The sequence below is a fragment of the Cervus elaphus genome, chromosome 5, assembly GCF_910594005.1.
Source record: "Cervus elaphus chromosome 5, mCerEla1.1, whole genome shotgun sequence".
NCBI lineage: Eukaryota > Metazoa > Chordata > Mammalia > Artiodactyla > Cervidae > Cervus > Cervus elaphus.
Window position 1 is genome coordinate 132,080,249 of NC_057819.1, and position 20,834 is coordinate 132,101,082.

The window sequence follows — 20,834 nt, forward strand, 5'->3', positions numbered from 1 at the left end:
GTCTTACGAATGACTGTTTCCACAGGAAATCGAGGACTCATTCTTTTCCGCATTGCCCCACGTCAATAAGCCACGTTAGGCTGGATAAGTCATCGTGCTTTTAAGTCTCTCTCTCTGATGGTTACTTCCCTGATCTAAAAATGGTACTTGCTTTCTAATCTGCTTGATTCAGCTCTCCCTGGAGATTATAGGAAGGAAAGAAAGACTCCTTCTAGCCCTAGACTGGACAGCAATAAAGCCATGACCACAGAACCAAAGGAAGCATCGTTAAAGGTGCCCACCCCAAAAAAGAATGAGCTTCCAAGAGCAGAAGAGCACTTCGTTCAAGCTCGGTTCTCTCTGGAACCCACTAATGGTCTCACCTTAGTGACAGGTGGTGAAGCTCAGCTCAGACCCCGTGTCCTATGCGTCTCACGGGAGCGTGGTGGCTGGCGCTTGGGGGTTCTTTCCGCCCTGCTCCTCCGAGCTCTCTCTGCAGCCATCGGTGCCCACCGCCATGGAGATGAGAAAGCCCACCGGGGAATCTGGCTCTCCTTTGCCTTTCCGGACGCATTCAGCAGATACAAAGGCCACTGAGCTCTCCGCTCAGCTCCAGTGAATCAACACTTTCTTTCCCTTGTTCCCATGCCTACCCATACTACACAGTCTTGCCAATGGTGACTTCCAGAAAGCAAGAGTCCAGAAGAAAAAGCCTCCCTTCCTGCCCATCGATACCTTTGTCTTTTAAACTTATTTAACAAGGCTCTCCCCCATTCACAAAACAACCCAAAATTGCCCTTAAACATCTCATAGTCCCAGAGGAGGGATTTTCTTTTTTTCTTCTCACTAACTCCAGAACTTGAACTTCTTCCAACTGTGTTCTTCTTATCTTCTTAAGTGCAGGTGCCCTAGATTGTCACTGTAAGGATTTTCTGTGCAAACACATACCCTTCTGACCATGCAATTGTACACTCAAGGCAAAGAGCGTTTCATTTGGGTTCCAAGGATGTGTGTGCCCCAGAAGACCACTGACAACCTCAGTAATGGTTTCCAGGACAGCATTTAGATTGTTTTTCTGAGAATCCAGTTTTATTTTCTGGCTTGTCTCTTTGTTCTAAGTTTGGGATGTGAGAGAATAAGTCTCTTACTCAATGTCCATTTTCTTCATCTGTTGGGAAGTCTTATCATTTGAAATGACTAGCCATGAAAATGTGGCCATTTCCAAGAAATTGAGTGGATGCTAGTGCCAGTTAGTAAGATGATGGAAGTAGGAGAGAAGGGATTTTTAGGTGGGGGACTCTGCACCTGAGGTTTTATCGTGTAATTGGGTACATTCTCTAACAACCAAAGGAAGAGGTCAGGTAGACAACACACACGCGTTCTTCTGTAATTTCAGGAGAGGTGTAAGATTGGAAGTTATGAATACACCTATGGCATTTACAGCCAGGAACATGGATGAGACCACACAAGGAGTGAGGGCCGTTAGAAAAGAGGAAGCTTCCAGTGACTGAGGTCTGGGACGAGTCAATCTGAAGCTGGGAAGATGAGGATGAGCCAACAGAGCAGACTGAAAAGGAGAATTTCTTGCAGTAGAAAGAAAACTGTGAGATGTGGTATGAGGTGAAGACAGTAATACAAGAGAAAGGGATTGAGCCTCTGTGCCGGAGGTTGGTAAGGAGTCAAGACGAGGACTCAGAGCTGTGGCAGATGTTGCTCTGTGATGTCTGGTAGCTCTGATGAAAGGTGTCTCAGTAGAGTTTCCTCGACAAATGCCTAATTAGATCAGGAATGAGAAGAAGTGGCGATCACACACGTCTGTTTTGTGAGGAGCTCTGCTGTCAAATGGCGTAGAAAACGGGGGGTGCTGGGCTGGGAAGGAAGGAGGGGCTTAGGAGGGGGTTATTTTTCAGGGAGTTTTCTTGTTCTAACAGGAGAGACGGACAGTTTGCTGCATAAGATGTTGTCAGCTTAGTAATTTTTGATTACGTAAAGGCCCTCCGATGACTCTCATGTGTCATTTTTATTAAAAAATAAGTACTTCTTGGGACGTCCCTGGCCATCCAGGGTTAAGACTTCACCTCCCAGTGCGGGGTGGGGGTGGGGTTGGGGTGAGGGGTGGGGGGTGGGGGGTTGATCCCTGGCTGGGAACTAAGATCCTAGGTGCCTCCCAGCCAAGAAAGCAAAACATGAAACAGAAGCGATGTTGTAACAAATGCAATAACGACTTTTAACAAAAATGGTCCACATCAAAAAAATCTTTAAAAAAAAAAAGTATTTCTTTTGAGAGTCTTAAAGGTGTCCTAAACACAAGAGGAAGAAAAGACCTAGAAAGAATAAACCCAAAACAACGAAGAAAATGGTAATAGGATCACACAGACAGCTCGTTACTTTAAATGTAAATGGACTATGTGTGCTAAGTCGCTTCAGACGTGTCTGATTCTGTGCGACCCTGTGGACTGTAGCCCACCAGGCTCCTCGGTTCATGGAATTTTCCAGGCAAGAATACTAGAGTGGGTTGCCATGCCCTCCTCCAGGGGTTCTTCCCAACCCAGGGATCGAACCTGTGTCCCTTACGTCTCCTGCACTGACAGGCGAGTTCTTGAATGCACCAAACAAAAGACATAGACTAACTGGGTGGATGAAAATGTGCATGTATGCACTTCCCCTTGCCACGTCAGTCTACTTAAGTCCCCAGCTTGCCACGCTGCACAGCCTGTGAGACTATAGTTTCCCAACCCGTGAGTGCACTCAGCCCCCAGCAGTGGAAGCACCAAGCCCGAACCACCAGACCACCTAGTAATTCCCCCAAAGCAACCATAGCCACAATTTGTTGTCATTCACTTGCTAGTTGGGTCCAACTCTCTGTGTGACCCCATGGACTGTAGCCCGCCAGGCTCCTCTGTCCATGGGATTCTCCAGGCAAGAAGACTGGAGTGGGTTGCCATTTCCTTTCCCAGGGGATCTTCCTGACCCAGGGATCAAACCTGTGTCTCCTGTATTGGCAGGCAGATTCTTTACCACTGAGGCATCAGGAAAGTCCTATTTGCTCTCACGGTTTCATTATAGAATCAAGAGGAAAGAGTGAAATACTATAATTGGACCAATAACAGTGTCTGCTTTAGGCAAGTTTCATTACCAACCATATGTGAGTGAAAAGTGAGTAATCAAGTTTTTAAAAAATCTTTTTCTCTCCCATTTTTCCTACGGTATGCAAAATACTTCGCTTAATTTCATCTTAAATAAAACATCATTTATATCATTGTATAAAACCATATAAACTAAAGAAAATATAAAACCTTTTAATAGCTTCTCAATAAAAATTAGTTAAAATAGCTCTAACATTAATCTACAAATTAATCACAGTCTAATCTTGGTGGCTCAGTGGTAAAGAATCCAAAAATCCTCCTGCCAATGCAGGAGACATGGGTTTAAACCCTTGGTCAGGATGATCCCCTGGAGGAAGAAACGGCAGCCCACTCCAGTACTCTTGCCTGGGAAATCCCATGGACAGAGGAGCCTGGCAGGCTACAGTCCAGGGGGTCACAAAAGACTCAGACCGGACTTAGCAACTAAACAGCAACAACAAAACAAATGTAGACACTAGGTAAGGGGCAGAGTTATTTAACATCATGTTCCATACCTAAGGGAAAAGGCTACATTGTTTGGCATAGCTTCAGTTCCTGCTGAAACCATGGCTTTGGACAGACCCAGACAAACTTCACAGGAGTCCCTTGTGCTGGCAGGAGGGCTTCCTGCTGTTCTAACCATCCTGCGGGTGAAGGAGGAGACAGAGGAAGCGTCTGAACCTCTCCCTGCCAAACAGGGCATTCCTCTCCAGCCTCTCAGGGAAGTCTCGTCCGTCACCTACGTCCATAGCTTATTTACAACTCACCAACTTATTTTCCTCTCTCTGGCCAAACTGTACCAAAGTGGAGTAGCTGACAGTAATAGATTTCAACATCTGGACTTTAGATGTTGATCAGAGATCCGTGGTCAACGGAGTAGCAGGGACTTCATCTCAAATCAGTGATCATTGTCCCATTTAAAAACTTAATGAGGCGCCATACAAAATTCTATTTGGATTTTTTTCCCCCCTCTGAACTGGAAGGAATTACTTCTCCTGTTGCTTGTTGTACCATCTACCAAACACACACATTCCCAGGCGAAGACCCTGTAGGAACTGCCACAGTGGCTAAGCCAGGTGCTGTCGGGAGAGTTGTTGCTGTTTTTGTTTAGTTTCTCTGTCGTGTCCGACTCTTTTGCAAACGCGTGGACTGTGCAGCCCACCAGGCTCCTCTGTCCATGGGGTTTTCCAGGCAAGGAGACTGGAGTGGGTTGCTGTTTCCTTCTCCAGGGGGTCTTCCCTACCTAGGGATTGAACTCACGTCGCCTACGCTGACAGGCAGATTCATCACCTCTGAGCTACCCTGGGAGAGGTCATCTTAAACCCTCAGAAGCCTGTGAGCCCACCTTACCACCGCCCCTCGAGGTGGCCCTCGGTTTCCGCGGGGACATTGTCACTGGCAAGGACTGCAGTGCCCCACTCATGTTCTCTTCCTGTTCTGTGATGACTCAGCTCCCTCAATGAGGACGTCCTCCCTTAAACTCAGATAAACATGTGTCTCCCATGGCTCTCATAGGACGTTCCTGTCCCATTCTACTCCCGATAGCCAGTTCTTTTGACAAAAATGAGAAAAATCTCACGCTTACTTCTTACCTTCCAAGTCAGATTTCACTTCCTTCAGGAACCCTCCAAAGCCTCCTAGGATCCTGATATGCAGACTGATGATTTAACTTGTCAGGTTTGAGACTGAAGAGGGTTGGGACCAATGATAAAATGATGAGTCACTAAGACACCAGGTGTCAACCAAGATGGCTGACATATCCAGCTTCTTCACAAGCGGTGGTTTGCAGGCAAACTTTAATGATAGGTTCTCCGAGGGAAAAAGGAGGATTGATCCTAGAGTTCGCCAATTTCCTTTTTTTTTTTTGTTTAATTTTTTACTGTAGCACAGTTGATTTACAATGTTGTATTCATTTAAGTGGGCCTTAGAAAGCATCACTACGAACAAGGCTAATGGAGGTGATGGAATTCCAGTTGAGCTATTTCAAATCCTGAAAGATGATGCTGTGAAAGTGCTGCACTCAATATGCCAGCAAATTTGGAAAAGTCAGCAGTGGCCACAGGACTGGAAAAGGTCAGTTTTCATCCCAATCCCAAAGAAAGGCAATGCCAAAGAATGCTCGAACTACCACACAATTGCACTCATCTCATATGCTAGTATAGTAATGCTCAAAATTCTCCAAGCCAGGCTTCAGCAATACATGAACTGTGAATTTCCAGATGTTCAAGCTGGTTTTAGAAAAGGCAGAGGAACCAGAGATCAAATTGCCAACATTCGCTGGATCATCGAAAAAGCAAGAGAGTTCCAGAAAAACATCTATTTCTGCTTTGTTTACTATGCCAAAGCTTTTCACTGTGTGGATCACAATAAACTGTGGAAAATTCTTAAAGAGATGGGAATACTAGACCATCTAACCTATCTCTTGAGAAACCTGTGTGCAGGTCAGGAAGCAACAGTTAGAACTGGACATGGAACAACAGACTGGTTCCAAATAGGAAAAGGAGTACGTCAAGGCTATATATTGTCACCCTGCTTATTTAACTTATATGCAGAGTACATCATGAGAAACGCTGGGCTGGAAGAAACACAAGCTGGAATCAAGATTGCCAGGAGAAATATCAATATTCTCAGATATGCAGATGACACCACCCTTATGGCAGAAAATGAAGAAGAACTAAAAGGCCTCTTGATGAAAGTGAAAGAAGAGAGTGAAAAAGTTGGCTTAAAGCTCAGCATTCAGAAAAGTAAGGTCTTGGCTTCTGGTCCCATCACTTCATGGGAAATAGATGGGGAAACAGTGGAAACAGTGTCAGACTTTATTTTCTTGGGCTCCAAAATCACTGCAGATGGTGATTACAGCCACAAAGTTAAAAGATGCTTACTCCTTGGAAGGAAAGTTATGACCAACTTAGATAGCATATTTAAAAGTAGAGACATTACTTTGCCAACAAAGGTCTGTCTAGTCAAGGTTAAGGTTTTTCCAGTAGTCGTGTATGGATGTGAGAGTTGGACCGTGAAGAAAGCTGAGTGCCGAAGAATTGATGCTTTTGAACTGTAGCATTGGAGAAGACTCTTGAGAGTCCCTTGGACAGCAGGGAGATCCAACCAGTCCATCCTAAAGAAGATAAGTCCTGGGTGTTCATTGGAAGGACTGATGCTGAAACTGAAACTCCAATACTTTGACCACCTCATGCGAAGAGTTGACTCATTGGAAAAGACGCTAATGCTGGGAAGGATTGGGTGCAGAAGGAGAAGGGGACAACAGAGGATGAGATGGCTGGATGGCATCACCGACTCAATGGACATGGGTTTGGGTAGACTCCAGAAGTTGGTGATGGACAGGGAGGCTTGGCGTGCTTCAATTCATGGGGTCACAAACAGGCGGACACGACTAAGCGACTGAACTGAATTGAACTGATTCATTTTAGGTGCACGGCAAAGTGAGTCAGATACATGTATCTTTCTTTACATTCTTTTCCCCTATAGATTGTATTGGGAACCTATACTGAATAATGAGTAGATATATATACTGTATAATATGCTATACCATTATCTACTTCACATATAGCACTGTGTTTATGTCAATATGAATCTCCTAATTTATTTCCCCACCTCTTTCACCTTTGTTTTTCACATTGCTGTTCAGTCACTCAGTCGTGTTCAACTCCTTGCGACCCCATGGACTCCAGTATGGTAGGCTTCCCTGTCCTTCACTATCTCCCAGAGTTTGCTTAAACTCATGTCCATTGAGATGGTGATGCCATGCAACCATCTCATCCTCTGTCATCCCCTTCTCCTCCCGCCCTCAATCTTTCCCAGCATCAGGGTCTTTTCAAATGAGTCAGTTCTTTGCATCAGGTGGTCAAAGTGTTGGAGTTTCAGCTTCAGCATCAGTCTTTCCAATGAGTATTCAAGACTGATTTCCTTTAGGATGGACTGGTTGGATCTCCTTGCAGTCCAATGGACTCTCAAGAGTCTTCTCCAACACCACAGTTCAAAAGCATCAATTCTTCAGTGCTCAGCTTTCTTTATAGTCTAACTCTCACGTAGATACATTGACTACTGGAAAAACCATAGCTTTGATTTGATGGACCTTTGTTAGCAAAGTGACATCTCTGCTTTCTAACGTGCTGTCTAGGTTTGTCATATCTTTTTTCCCAAGGAGCTTCTTCAGTTCAGTTCAGTTCAGTCAATCAGTCGTGTCCGACTCTTTTTGACCCCATGGAGCTTTCTACATGTTTCTAAATCGGTAACTCTATTTCCGTTTTGTACAGAGTTTGCCTAGCTCTGTGGTGTAGACTGCGACCCTGGCTAATGCCCAGTTGCTGATGGGATGTATCAGAGTGGGGGGAGGGGTGAGATATATCAGAGAGGAGGGAGGGGGGAGATGTATCGGAGCCAGGGGGAGTGATGGGATGTATCAGATCAAGGGGGGAGGGATGGGATGTATCAGAGCAGGGGCGCTAAGGCAGTGCACACCGGCTCCTGGGCACTGACAAGGGCTGGCTCCATCAGAGCCCTGGGTCATAAGCTTTGTCTTAGGATTTCCTCAAGGTCCTAATTGCTCGTCTCTAAGCTTCTCTTTTAAAATATGATGTATCTTAAATCACAGTTACTGAGATGTTATTTGGCAAGTCCAGAGTCTGCTCAGATTCCACTAAAAATTCCACTTCGAAGATCCAATTTCATCAAAATTCAACTTCACAGCTACTGGGAATGAGGATAGGGAGGCAGAGAAAGACAAAGTCCCAGAAGAAAACCTTGAACTTCTAATATTTGGGTCAGAAAAAAAAAAAAAAAAGTTAGTCAGTGTCTGTATCGGAAATAGAATTGGGCAAAGCTGATATATATTAAATTATATATGTATCACTAAACAATTATTAGATACCACTAAGTCTTAATCAAAGTTGTCATTTTCTTAAATGGGATGAAAAACTGAATTTTAAATGGCTGGCTTGTTAAGAGGGAGAGTACAAAAAGTGATTTAAAGTTTTAACTGTTTTTTATCTGAAGTAAGTCAGAGAAGGAGAAATACCATATGATATCCCTTAGATGGGGAATCTAAAAGTAAATGATACAGATAGACTTATTTATAAAGGAGAATCAGAGACTTAGAGAAAAAACGTATGATCTCAGGGGGCAGAGGATAAGGGCAGGAGGAAGGGATAGTTAGGGAATGGGGATGGACATGGACTCGCTGCTCTATTTAAAGTGGATGACCAGCAAGGACCTGCTGCCCAGCACAGGGAACTCTGCTCAATGTTCTGTGGCAGCCTGGACAGGAGAGGAGTTTGGGGAGAATGGAAAAATGTATCTGTATGGCTGAGTCCCTTCGTTGTTCACCTGAAACTATTACATCATTGTTAATCAGCTATGCTCCAATATAAAACAAAAAAAGTTATTTTCAAAAGAAAAGCAAGCAAATTTTCCTTTCCACCAAAAAAAAAAAAAAAAGTTTTAACTGTTTCCCTATAATTCAGTAAGCCTTTATGAAGTCCTTATCAAGAATTAAGAAAACTCTATAAATATTTAACTTAAAATTCTGCAGATGAATAGACTTCTTTTCATGTGGATCCTTCCTCCCTCTTGGGCAGACATCTACCTTCTTTAAAGCTGTGCTTGGGACCGTTCTTTATGGAACCCACACTGCAGGAGTTACTTGTGAGTCAGTCCTTCACAAGGGGGTAATTTACACCCTTCTTCTGTTCATCCTGAAGGCAACTGGTGGAAACAGTCTCTTAACACAGAATAGGAGTTGGCAGGAAAAGTCAAAGTGTTTATTTGGCTCGATGGCCAGCTCTAGGATGGGGGAAGTATGAGACAGAGCTGGAGTGGTGAACTGCATCTGGCAAGTCAGGTCCAAGAATTTCAATTATTCTCAGGCAGGACTCTAGGGCTTTGATCAGGGGAGTAAGACAATCTGATTAGAATTTAAGAGCGTGGGTTCTGGCAGCAGTGGTGAGAATGGATTGGCCAGACAGCAGATAGGGAGGAAAGTGAGGAAGATACTATTTTCTTGGGCTCCAAAATCACTGTGGACAGTGACTGCAGCCATGAAATTAAAAGACACTTGTTTCTTGGAAAAAAAAGCTATGACAAACCTAGGTAGTATATTAAAAAGCAGAGACGCCAGTTTGCAGATAAAGATCTGCATAGTCAAAGCTGTGGGTTTTCCAGTAGTCACATATGGATGTGAGATTTGGACCACAAAGAAGACTGAGCACCAAAGAATTCATCTTTCAAATCGTGGTGCTGGAGAAGACTCTTGAGAGTCCCTTGGACTGCAAGGAGATCCAACCAGTCGATCCTAAAGGAAATCAACAATGAATATTTATTGGAAGGGCTGATGCTAAAGCTGAAGCTCCAGTACTTTGGCCACCTGATGTGAAGAGCCAACTCATTGGAAAAGACCCTGATGCTGGGAAAGATTGAGGGCAGAAGGAGAAGGGGACGACAGAGGATGAGATGGTTGGATGGCATCACTGACTCAATGGATATGAGTTTGAGCAAACTCTGGGAGATAGAGGAGGACAGGCAAGCCTGGTGTGATGCAGTCCATGGGGTCACAAAGAGTCAGATATAACTTAGCAATTGAACAAAACCACAACAAGGGGAAGAAGCAAAGGCAACAGACTCGAGAGCGACTTGGGGATCTGAATCCCCAAGAATCAGAAGTTTTTCGGGGAGGGAGAGGGAAAAGAAAGAGGAATTGCTCAGAGAAGCGAGGGGTTGGGAGAGAGTCAAGGAAGATCTCAAAGGAAAGGTGGGTATGGTTGCAATCAGGTCTGCAGGGTGGATGGCAAGAAGCTGGTGACTTTATTTCCTGGCTCCATAAGGGGATGGACAGTGGGTACAGAAGACAGGATCTGAGATTTAAAGAGGATGGAAAATATTTGAAACCGTTAGTGTAGGGAAGTTAGAAACTACGTTTTTGCAGCTCTGTGTTGAGGGCTCATCCTTGGGAATGTTTTGTCAGGAATCTGATATGTTTTCACCTGGTAGCCTTTTAGGAAGCTACAGAATGTGCTGTAAAAACACGTCATGTTTAGAAAAAGTTGCTTCCCTAGTGGTTCAGAAGGTAAAGAATCCACCTGCAAAGTTGCATCAGTATATCTAATTCACTGTCTTTCTTTTATTGTGGGAAAACTGAATTGGAAAATTGCATTGATAAAAGAAAAGCAATTTGTAACCATCCTGACTGATACAACAAATACAGGGATGTCCACTAAAAAAGCAAATAAACAATCTGGTTGCAAATGGGCGTTTAGAAACCCTGCCACACATGCTCCTGCTTGGGACCCCCTCTCCCCTGTAATGACCTGCGCCTCTAGTTTTCAGCGACATTCACCAAGAAAAACCAGTGCTTTGGGATTGAAGAATTTTAACAAGGTAACTCATTCCAGCCTGGGTTTCCAGATTGACCACTAAATGGACTTTATGACAAAAACAGTGAACTTCCCACAAATGCTTGTTCCGAAAACATCTGTTAGGCAGCAGACCCCCCACCCCCAAACAAGCCCCTGACATCAGTGAGGGGAATGGGAGCATACAGGCAATTTGACGCGTCCTGGTGTGGAACTCTGAAATTTAGTCGGGGAACAAACCCCAGTGAGGTCATGTCTCGTTCAGGATTAAATGGCTAACTCCAATTCTGTGATCATATTAAGAAAAATGCATGTAAAATGCCCAGGAATTTTTCCTTTGTTTGATTCAGAAATTAAACTTGCACACACGTCATGTCTGCAAAAGGAGCGTTTCCCCATGTCAGATGCTTTCTCTGACTGTCATAGGACGCAAAAGAAAAGAAAGAACACGCTACCTTCTACAGCCGGCTGGGTTGTGTACCTCACCACACCTCTGGAGTTACGCCTTTTGAATGTAGATTTGCCTATACTCCAAAAAGGCAAGTTAGCAAAACAGAAATGGAGATACAGACATAGAAAACAAATATATGGATACTGAGAGGAAAAGAGGGGAATTGGGAGATTGGGATTGACATATATACACTATTGATCAAATCTATGGTTTTTCCAGTCATCATGGACAGATTATGAGAGTTGGACAATAAAGAAGGCTGAGTGCAGAAGTGATGCTTTTACACTGTGCTGGAGAAGAGTCTTGAGAGTCGTTTGCACAGCAAGGAGATCAAACCAGTCCATCCTAAAGGAAATCAACCCTGACTATTCATTGGAAGGACTACTGCTGAAACTTCAATACTTTGGCCAGCCAATGTGAAGAGCTGACTCCTTGGGAAAGGACTCTGATGCTGGGAAAGAGTGAAGGCAGGAGAAGAAGGGGGCAGCAGAGGACGAGCTGGTTAGATAGCATCACTGACTCAGTGGGCGTGAATTTGAGCAAACCCCGGGAGATAGTGAAGGACAAGGAGACCTGGCACGCTGCAGCCCGTGGGGCCACAGAGAGTCAGACGCGCCTTAGTGCCTGAAAACAAAAACAACCACATAAAATCCATGACGGATGAGAACATCCCATGTAGCACCAGGAACTCTACTTAAGGCACCGAAGTGACCAGATTAGGAAGGAAGTCCGAAAGGGTGGGGTTATACGTACATGTAAGGCTGATTCATTCTGCTGGGCAGCAGAAACTGACGCAGCACTGTAAATCAACTACAGTCCAACAAAAATTACTCACAAATAAAAACGGCAAGTTTACATCCACGAAGCCTTAACCAAGTTGCTAGCTATTAACTGCTCAATCTGCACAGGTCATTGAAAGCCTTGAGGTTAAACAGAGCCCTGCCTCCCTAACCCCAAATCATCCCCCCAAATTACTGACATCTACTCAGTAGAGCAAGTAGACAGCAACTGATTTACGAAGACAATTGCCTTTCTTTTCCATATGACATAATGCTTAATTGTTAGGTATCCATGCTTGCCTGATGGCTAACACAATCTGGAAAACTAGCCAGTTACCAGCAATTTATAAATCTTTGCTCCAGATGTTCTGTGCTGTCACATCAGATTAAAAAAGGATTGTTCCTTTGGAAATATGAGCCACTGTTTTGATTAATAGGGTCTTCCCTGATAGCTCAACTGGTAAAGAATCCGCCTGCAGTGCAGGAGACCCAGGTTCGATTCCTGGGTCGGGAAGATCCCCTGGAGAAGGGAATGGCAACCCACCCCAGGCTTCCAGCCTGGAAAATTCCCCAGACTGAACAGTAGCCCATGGGGTTGAAAAGAGTCGGACACGACTGAGGGACTTTTATGTGTTGCGTTTATGTGGGCTGTGTTGTGTTCAGCCACTTGAGTCGCGTCTGACTCTTTGTGACCCCGTGGACTGTGGCCCGCCAGGCTCCTCTGTTCCTGGGATTCTCCAGGCAAGAATCCTGGAGTGGGCTGCCACTTCCTGCTCCAGGAGTTCTTCCTGGCCCAGGGATCCAACCCACATTTCTCGTGGCTCCTGCACTGGCAGCTGGACTCTTTACCACCACACCGCCTGGAAAGCCCTCTGTATGTGTGCTACATGCAGATGAGTGCTAAGACTTTGGTCGAAGCTTTACAGAGATTGGTTCCCTGCTTAAGCAACCCGTAAGACAGGTACTAACATCACTAACAATTTTTAAACAAGACTTAACCATACCGATCGACTTTCCCAAAGAACAGACGATTCTTACTATGAATAAAAGTTAACAGAAGGATTAGAACTGAAGCCTTCTAAAAATTCAAAGATCATGCACTTCTCAGTTAATAAAGGCAAAAGAGACCACCTCAGAGAAATATTAAACTTAAATATTTAAATATTAAACTTAAATTATATATTAAATTTAAATTAAAATTAAAGTCATCACAAGTGAAGTCATTTCACAATGAAAATGACCCCCAGTCAGACTGTGTGCAGGAAGCACATGGAGCGACAGCTTTACTGCAATGACCTGGAAAGAGAACTATGAGAAATGCCGAATTATCATCCATCTGAACCAGGTCAGAGGAGTCTTGACTCAAGTTTGAACCAGTTCCAACAGTCCGTCCGGCTTTTAAAATTACTGGCACTCCACGGAATGTCCAGTGGCCCTAAGCGATTATCTAATCTTGGGCAGGGCTCATCCTGTCCTTTAAAGGTTTGGCTTCCCAGTTGACACAGTGGTAAAGTAATCTACCTGCCAATGCAGGAGATGCAGGTTCAGTCTCTGGGTGGGGAAGATTCTCCTGGAGAAGGACATGGCAGCCCACTCCAGGACTCTTGCCTGGAGAATCCCACGGACAGAGGAGCCTGGTGGGCTATAGTCCATAGGGTCGCAAAGAGTTGGACATGACTTAGCAGCCAAACAACAACAACATATAGAAATAATAATAAATATTGTAGAAATAAAGATGAGATGAGAACAAGCAGGGGCTGTCATTCACAGTTTGCTTTAGCAAGCTAGTCTGTGACCATCACTAAAGTTTGGCAGAGACTCAAATGGAGGCAGAAGAATGGGAAAGAATTACAGCTTAAAACAAACAAACAAAAAACAGTTTCAGGTACGGTCTGATCCAGGACTGTGTGCTTGAGAAGCTGAAATCAGGCTAACTAATATGAGATGTCTTCTGTGATGAGCAGGCACATTTTGCTTCCTCTGGTTGGTTCTAAGTTAGAAGTACCAGAAAAAATTGGGGATGTTGGAAGTCAATGACCAATTCTTGACCACTGCGGATCCATTGCTACAAAAATGTGTTTTTCAGGACTGTTTCCTACAGAACTCAGTGGTCTAGAGGTGTTTTGTTGTATATGATATTGGCCTTCGTTTGTATACTCAACCTCTCAAAACAATCAGTACAACCTGGTGATAAATGAAATGTGGGAAAACCACTTTACACATATGTGTTTCATGAAACTGTAGCTTCCATACAATACTTAGAGCTGCTATTGTTGCCCTGAAAAAGAAGGACCAAACAACAGGGTTGGCCAAAATATTTGAGCCCGTTTTTCCCGGCAGACACTCTGTGAAGTTTACTTCTATATTCATTTTGATCCCACCCCAACAAGTCTTAAGTAAATGCAAATGTTACTTTTTTTTTTTTTAGGCTAGGAAGTCTGGAAAATACAGAGGGAGCTTCAGAACAGAGGGCAGCTGTCGGGACCACGAGAAAAGTTATGGAAGAAAATCTGAGTCATGAGTTACTGCGTCAAGACCCGAATCCCAATTTTCTTCATGTTTACGGGATAACTACTTCGGAGAACACTTCATACCTTCCACCTTTCCTTAACCCACAGTTAAATGTTCCTTTTATGTTCCCTTTTCTTTCCTCTTTGTGAAATGTATTTTTCCACGTTGTTTATGAACAGTATTAATGTTACCTACTTACTGATGATTAATCTAATGTCAATAGTCACGGCAAACCTTCAGAGTGATGAGAGTCAGAACACTTCACAGCAGAAAAACAAATGCTTCCACCTCATACCAGCTTACCATTCCATACTGGCCAACATCAGCTAAATGTATAACAGTAGGAAGAATCTAGAAAAAGAAAGTAAAACCACTCTTCATTTTATTGTGTTTCTCTTCTCATTTCTGGGGCTTCCCTGGTGGCTCAGTGGTAAAGAACCCTCCTGCCGATGCAGGAGACACAGGTTCCATCCCTGGGTCAGGAATAGCCCCCGGAGGAGGAAATGGCAACCCACTCCAGTATTCTTGCCTGGAGAATCCAATGGACAGAGGAGCCTGGCGGGCTACAGTCCAGGAGATCACAAAGAGCCAGACACGACTGAGCAACTAGACAGCAACTCTTTTCTGAGGAAAGTCTGGAGCCTCTCATTTCTTTCTGTCATCATCTTTTATGGACTGAAGTGTGACCTCCCAAAAAGATATTCTGAAGTTCTAGCCTCTGGTACCTGTCAATAATAGCACCTGATTTGGAACCAGAGTCTTCACAGACGTAATCGAGTGAAGATGAGGTCATTAGAGTCGGCCCTCACCTGGTGTGAAAGCTGTCCTTCAAAGAAGGACCACACGCAGAGCGAAGAATCCTGGGAAGCCGTGAAGATGGAGACAGAGATGCGGCCACAAGTCCAGGAACGCCCGGGGCTACCAGAAGCTGGACGCGGGAAGGGAGGAGCTTCCTGCAGGGCTTTGGAAGGAGGGTGGCCTTGATTTTAGACTTCCGGCCTTCGGAGCTGTGAGAGAATACATTTCTGTTGTGTTAAGCTGCCCAGCTAACGGAGTCTCTGGAAGCTAATCAACAGCCACACTTGGATTTGAAAGCGTATCCTACGTCCTTTAGGACTTTCTCCATCTGTCTCTTCCTCTCTGAGGAATCTGCTACTACCTTTCAATCTTTGCATACTGTTAGGCTAGTAAATTCAATTATTTCAAACCAGCTGCTTGACATATATCAAAATTTTTTGTTTTTCTCCAGATATGCCATTCTGGACATTAAACTTACTCTTAGGTTGTAACATATCACATTATCAAGAAGTGACAGAAATCTTTAAAAGTTGCTCTTCAGTTTTACATGGTACCTTCCTGGGGGTAAATCTGCTTATATAGTTTTATCACATAAATCTGAATATACAAGCTAAAGGGAGCAAGAACGTATTTGGAAGATGTGCTTTAAGTTATTTTGTTCCCATATGGAAACTGAGACTCATAACACAATAAAAACTAAATTAAAAAAAAATGAATATCCCTCTACGGTTTACACAAATGTGCTTTTAAATAGGTGTTTTCAAAGTTTTCATTTGTAATGCAGACCACATTTTAGACCTTCTGGTCTAAAAAACACCTCATTTTCTGGTCCATAAATGAGGTTCTGCTTAAACAGGATAAGTAACCACCCCTCCCACTTGGTCTAAGTTAACCTCCCCGCCCTGCCCAGATCATCATAATACCTGATCTTGTAATAGATGCACCAGAAAGTCTCAAAATAAATGTATTACCGGAGAGGGTAAAATAAGGGAAAAGTCACTCTTCATGGAGGAGGGGGTCAGGGTGGTTCTGAGCCACCAGGGAAGCCCTTTATATCAAGGAGTAAATCCTAAATATTCATTGGAAGGACTGATGTTGAAGCTGAAACTCCAATTCGTTGGCCACCTGATGCGAAGAGCTGACTCATTTGAAAAGACCCTGATGCTGGGAAGGATTGAAGGCAGGAGGAGATTGAGCCACTGAACTGAAATCCTATTATATATAATTCCTAGTTAGTTAGTGTTAAGTCTTTCAGTCATGTCTGACTCTTCTCGACCCCATGGACTGTATAGCCCGCCAGGCTCCTCGGTCCACGGGGATTTTCCAGGCAAGAATACCAGAGTGGGTTGCCATTTCCTCCTCCAGGGGATCCTCCCAACCCAGGGATCGAACCCAGGTCTCCATTATGACAGACGAATTCTTTATCATCTGAGCCTCCAGGGAAACCCAATAAGCCTAACTTTTTATTCTTTGCCCCAAAGAAGTAAATGCCATTCCTCAGCCCCACCCCTCACCCCTTTTACTGGGTTCTAGGTGGTCACGATGAGACAGGTTGAGACCCGGCACCTGGAACCCTTTGCTGCAGTGCCTGGGCAGGAACACACATCTCCTGGAGCAACAGATACAAACTATAAAGGGTTACAAATGATCCAGTGCAGGGAGAGTTGGGGCAAATTATGAACAAGTTACAAAAAGACTGAATAGAAAACAGCTGGCACTTCTGAGGTGTTGGAAGGAAAAGCAGGGTACTACACACGATCCCTACACACAGCCCCAGGAAGGAGATGGGCTAAGCCACCCTTCCCCCTGACCCGCCCCCATTAAGGGGCCAGCTTGCTCCCCCGCAGAGATGGAGCAAGGTCACCTTACCCACCCGATCCTGCTGCAGCGTCACCCCCCTGTAAAGCCTCCCTGGAATTCCTCCTGTTAATTCCTACTGATTAAAGAGTTCAAAAGGTTGATAACAAGTAGGCTACTTGCAAATTTATGATTTATAAGACATGATGCCAGTCCATAGGAAGTTAGTAAGCAGTTCCGAAGACAAGATGTAACAAACAGGAAATAATCACTTAAGTTGTAATTTTATTTCAGCTACGTTTCCACAGTCAACTGAGTGGGACTTGATCACAGAGGATGGTGGGTAAGCAGAAGAGAGGATGGAAAGCAGCATGAATTCTGCAGGAGCTCCTTGTTGGTTCATTTCGGTTGGAAGGGCGTCCTGTACATGGGGGAGGTAAGTGACTTCAATTGTGTCCGACTCTTTTGCGACCGCGAACCAGGCTCCTCCGTCCATGGGATTTCCCAGGCAAGAACACTGGAGAGGGTTGTCATTTCCTCCTCCAGGGGATCTTCCTGACTCAGGGATGGGGTCCATGTATCCGGCCTTGGCAGACGGATTCTGTACCACTGAGCCACCAGGGGAAAGTGGACTTCGTTCTAACTCTGAGACAGCTGTTTACATAAGAGGGAGGGGACATACAGACTCCAGACGAGAAGAAATAACACCGCGTTTTTGTCAAGTGAAAAAGCGAAATGGTGGCAGCGAGGCCCAAGACATGAGTTTGGATCCCAAATGGCAAAACTTCCACCTGCCTGGCTAAAGACTAAGTCTTTTTTCAGTGGCCATAAACCTGCTAAGCAGTATTTCTGAACAAGGTTTCGGTTACATTTCTGGCCATCGAGGCAAACGAAATGGAGGACATGTCCATTTTTCAGATTCTCTGTTTGACAAATTTAGCAAAATTGCATGGTACCTTATACATTCCTGGTCACTTAGGTAGGTAAACTGCAGATCATTGAAGAGAGACTAAAGAATTTGATCATTCACAGTGAGAACTATGGACTTTTTTATGTATCTTCAACAGACGAATAGGCTAAATGAACCCAATGAATTAAACTCAGTGTGAACGACTGTGTGTATCTAAATGAGGTCCATAATTCAGCCCAGAAAAGAAAAGTACCTGGGAAAATAAATTCCAAAGGTTTCCACTGGCCTCAATTACCCACTACTGTGTCCATTTTACCCAGCCAGAGTGTAACAAAGATGATCTGTTTTCCACTAGCTGGAGGTTTGTGAGAAAGCATGTAGTGTTTTGCGGTAAACTTTCTCCCTTATCGTAGAGCTTTCAAGCCTGCAGCATTTTCTTTCAAGGGGAAAACAAAAAACCCAGAACAATTACCCCCATTCAATTATAAAATCACCATCATCAGCCTTTTTACCACTGACCCTTTGGACAGAAGCAGAATCAGCAGGATCTGCCTGGATCCAGTCGCCCTGCTTCACCAGCACAAATACTTTGGCAGATAAGTATGTGATTAAATTCAAGGTGGAGCCTAAAAAAATAAACGCTTGAGCACATGACGGAACAGCTTTCCTGCTGTGCAAAGAGGCTGCTGAGACCGGACCGAAGTGGACCCTTCCAGTCCCGCCAGAGCTCTTGGCTTAACGCTTCCCCGGGATGTCAGCTCTAGACCTTGGAGGGTGGAGACAGTTACTGCCAAGATTAGACAGTGCTAAGAATATCACATTCTGCCTTTATCTTGAGTGTGATACAACTATTAGTTATAGTCAGAGTTAGTCAGAGCTGTGTGTTCTCTGTAAATATTGAAGTAACTAGCTTTTAATGTCTTATCTACATATAGGTTTGGTAAACAGAGATGTGGGTAACCTTCTGACAAAATGTTACACTTGGTGGCAAGTCCAGTTACAGCTCAATATTTTCCCTTCTTCCTAGTGAAGTTAGTTTATGTATCAGCGTCCCCTCTGATTACAAACTACCGCAACACCTTAGTAACATAAAGTGGCTTTTTTCCCCTCACAGTCTCCTCCCAGTCAAAAATCCCAACTTCAGGAACTATGGGAGCAAACAGACAAAAACAAACAGACAAACAAAAACCATGGCTTTCAGTGGTCGTTTCTCTTCCAGCTTCAGGAATCTGGGTGTCCGGAGCGTTCAGTGAAAGCAGGCATAAGGTCTTATTGCTGGCGGCTAAAATTTATGCAAGGTTCTTAGTTCCATCTAGACACGAAAATTTAGGTGGCCAAATGATATGGCTTAAACACTCAATTCCTGGTACAGAACACTTCTGAGGTCTTTAACAAGTGTGCTCCACTATTGCGGGTCCATGAAGAGGACAGAGGACTACAGAAGAGCAACTTTCATACATTTTGGTAGACACAAGGCTATCATTTTTCATCATGGAGTTTTCAAATTGAATTTGTAGTTTATTTTAAACTGAAGACTTTGAGGATTTCTCTGGTAGTTCAGCGGTTAAGACTCCACACTCCCGGTGCAGGGGGCCTGGGTTTGATCCCTGGTCAGCAAGCTAGATCCCATAGGCAGCAACTAAGAGGTCACATGCTGCAGCTAAAAATCCTGCCTGCTGCAACTAAGGCCTGGTGCAGCCAAATAAATAAATGTTTTTAAAAATGGTGTAGCATAGTGATTCAGCAAACATGTATATATGTGTGTTTATGCATATACATGATTCATAATGATTTCTATATGATTCAGCAAATATTAATAGATATGTATATGTACATATGTATGCATATGTGATTCAGCAAACATATGTGCTTATTCACTCAGACATGTCTGATTCTTTGCAACCCTATGGACTGTAGCCCAACAGGCTCCTCTGTCCATGGGGATTCTCCAGGCAAGAATGCAGGAGTGGGCTGCCATTTCCTCCTCTAGAAGATTGTCTGGATCAAATCTGGGTCTCCTGTGTTGCAGGCAGATTCTTTACCATCTGAGCTACCAGGGATTCAGCAAATATATATATATACGTATTCAGCAAATACTTATTTAAAAAACTGAAGATTTTTCACTTACTGAACCATATTAAGATCTATACATTTTAAGTAATTCAAGAACATGGAACTAAAATTGGCCATTGGGCAAAGGTATGATGACAGACTGCCAGAATCCCATGAACAAACAACCGATAAAACGCTGGTGACAAAGACAGAGATCATGCCTCCCCCCTGAGCTTTTACTAAAGTCCCAAGTAGGGAAAAAAAGCACTTGACTTCATTTGATTTCATTTCATGGCAGCCACTAATCACTTCAAATACAGCCACGAAGGACCATCCAGTTTATTGATAAATTAGAAGTGGTCCTGTCTTCCAGGCTTAGAAATAATGCGACATCCAACAGAGGCTGCTCTCACAGAGGACCAAAGTCATTAGATGAGTCATTCATAGAGTGAACCTTTTTAATGAAACCCAGTCCCCTGGGAAGGTCAGCATTTCTACAGCGCCTGTCTGCTGTGTGTTGGCTTCGTGTTCATTCCCCCAGTCTCATAAGGGCCTCTGTGGTGGCTCAGACAGTAAAGAATCTGCCTGCAATGCGGGAGACCTGGGTTCCACCCCTGGGTCAGGAAGATCCCCTGGAAGAGAAATTGGCAACCCTCTCTAGTATTCTCACCTGGAGAATCCCACAGACAGAGGAGCCTGGTGGGCTACAGTCCATGAGATCCCAAGGAGGCGGACACGACTGCGTGACTGACACATGGACACACACAAACCCTGAAGAGCGGGGTGGCTCAGCCATCACTGACAGTTTAAAGAGAAATGCAAGTCTGACGGCGGTGAGGTGCCCTGGCCCAGATATTCTGCTGACTTCCAAACTTGACTGTGGGTGTGAATCACCTGGAGGCTTTGTTAGGTGCACTGGGCTCCCTCCCCAGAGCCGATGGGGACGGGCTGGGACCTTGAGCTGCAGTGCTCGCTCCCGGGTGCATGTCTCCTCCAGCAACAAAATATAAGAAACTGTACGGGACTAAAACCAACAGTGCACGTGGGCAGTGAGGGCAGAGTCTGGAC

General features: G+C 44.3%; 1 protein-coding gene across 3 annotated transcripts in view; it reads right to left on the minus strand.

Annotated features, from left to right (window-relative positions):
• Positions 1 to 20,834, minus strand: part of KCNJ16 (potassium inwardly rectifying channel subfamily J member 16) — a 62,240-nt gene that overhangs the window by 26,238 nt on the left and 15,168 nt on the right. The window contains exon 2 of one of the 3 annotated variants that reach the window (XM_043905682.1): positions 15,019 to 15,216. The exons of 1 other annotated variant lie outside the window; for it this stretch is intronic. The gene's annotated coding sequence lies outside the window, so the exon portion shown is untranslated. Of the gene's footprint in view, positions 1 to 362; positions 492 to 15,018; positions 15,217 to 20,834 lie in introns of those variants that run through there. One more of the 3 variants, XM_043905683.1, reaches the window with a different exon arrangement.